Consider the following 2,162-nt stretch of genomic DNA (forward strand, 5'->3'; position numbering starts at 1 on the left):
TCAACAAATATTTGCTACTGAAGGAAGATAATGGAGCAAATACAAAGTGCCTGTGGGAGTGGCCCCCACGCCACACATCAAGAAGCCAGGGAGGGATTCCCAGAGGAAGGGGCAGTCCCTTTGTTATTGCTGCCAAGCGAGTGTGTAGGCCGCATATTCAAGGGTGCCGAGCATGCCAAAGAGGGCCTCCTCGTGGGATCACGTGTTCCCCAAGGGTCAGGGCCATGCCCTCTCAGTGCCATCAGACCTACCCCTGTGTCTTTGTCTTCTTGCTGTCTGACCACGCAACCTGCGGTAGAAAGTGGTTTGTCAGGAAGATATCTTTGTTGTTGACACTTTTCCTTGGGAAAGGCACTGCAGTGTTCCAGACCGTTTAGGGGTCTTCTAAACTAACTTCTGAACTAAACAGACTTCTGAATTAAAGACCAAGTGTCCCTGACAGCATGAGTTTCCCCTTCCGCTGAACAGAGAGAGTGCCTGGGAGAAGGGGCTACAGCAGGCAGAAAGGACCCAGCTCTGCCCCTGCATGGATCCCGAACTGTGCAACCGCACCACCGCATCTGGCCTCGGAGGCCTTGAGGGGAAGCCCAGGTAGAGCAGTGTGCGTTGGGAGGGCAGCTGTGAAACCACAGACTGGGCGATAGCGCCCATCCAGTGGGGCGCCGACCAAACACCAGGGGTGATGGGATAGGGGACTGTGCTTAGTGGACAGGAGATGCCCTTGTAGGATACGTGGGGTTGGTCACAAGTGGGTTTGATGAAGCACAGCAGGGCCTGGTGGGAGCTCTTGGATGGCTCCCTTCTTCCTCACTCTGTTTCTGTCTCTTTCTCGTCTCCTTCTTTCTACTTCCCTCTTTCCCATGTGTTTCTCTGCGTATTTCCTCCACTGCTCTCTGACCAGCTCCCTCCCCCAGGCTCTTGGTTCCCACTCTTCCCAGCACCCATTTGGGTTTCATTTTGGGTCACTGTGGTACCACCTCTTGCCCCCAAAGCTGTATCACCACCCAACTTCAATGACATGCGTTCTGCCTGACAGCCCCGGCTCTCAACCTCAGGTTCCTGGAGACTCTTACGGGCCAGCCTGGACCAGATGTCCACTCTCAGCCCAGCAGCTGTGGCCGGGCGGACAGAAGTCGGGTGACTTACAGGCTATGTCATCTGGGGGTGAACAGGATGGGCTTTCTCAGAAGGGTGTGTGGCTGGGAAATAAGTGAGATGTACATTCGATCCAGGCATATCCACCCTTGGGGGGGTCTACCGCTCTGAGTGGGTTCCCGGACATCAGGTAGAGGGACGTGCTGAGGTGACTTTGGAGTCAGAGCGGCCTGGGCAGGCATCCTGCACCTGCCATTTAGGAGCTGTGTCACCTTGAACAAGTTACTTAATGTCTCTGAGCTTTCTGAAAATAGTATCCATCGCAAGGGTTGTTGGGACATGAAATGAAGTCATGACAAAACACATCTTGCAGACAGTCAATAAATGAGAGCATTAAAAAAAAATCAGTTATCTTTCCATTCTGCGATCTCGAAGAGCTCTGTGGACCCAAAGGCCAAGCTAGCCCCATACCAAGGGGCATCTGATAACGTTGTTGTGGGGTAAATGGTACTCGTGGTGTTTGGGACTCCTGGGTGGAGGCTCCCCGCTTGGTGGAGATTACCTAGTCCCACTGTTGCCAAGGACCATTGGTATCCCTACTGCAGAGAATGTGGGTCCAATCTGCAGGATTCACACCCCGGCTCTGCTGCCAACCAGCCCTAAGACGTGGGACTCATTATTTAACCTCTTCAATCTTGAGTTTTCTCGTCTGTACAGCGGAGACAATCCTGGCACCTCTCTCTAAGGACTGAGAGAGATACCACAGGTGAGCTGTATTGCACGCTATCTAGCACCTGGCACTTAGTAAACTTTCAGTGAACTGGTAACTTCTGATAGAATCTCAGAGACATAAAGACAGACGTGGAGACAGAAGTGACAGGCTGTTGAGAGCAGGCAGTGAGTGGGGATGGAGAGCCCAGAGTCCTGGGGTCCTCCACCCCTGCTTCTGGTGCTTACACCCCAGGTGGGTGGTCCCAACACCCTCCCTACGCACCCGCCCTCTTTGTCCTGAAGGGAGCTTATTGTGGGGATAAAGGTGTCCACTCCATCAGAAGTGGGAGAGCCTC

The sequence above is a fragment of the Camelus ferus genome, chromosome 9 (genome assembly GCF_009834535.1).
Source record: "Camelus ferus isolate YT-003-E chromosome 9, BCGSAC_Cfer_1.0, whole genome shotgun sequence".
Classification (NCBI taxonomy): Eukaryota; Metazoa; Chordata; class Mammalia; order Artiodactyla; family Camelidae; genus Camelus; species Camelus ferus.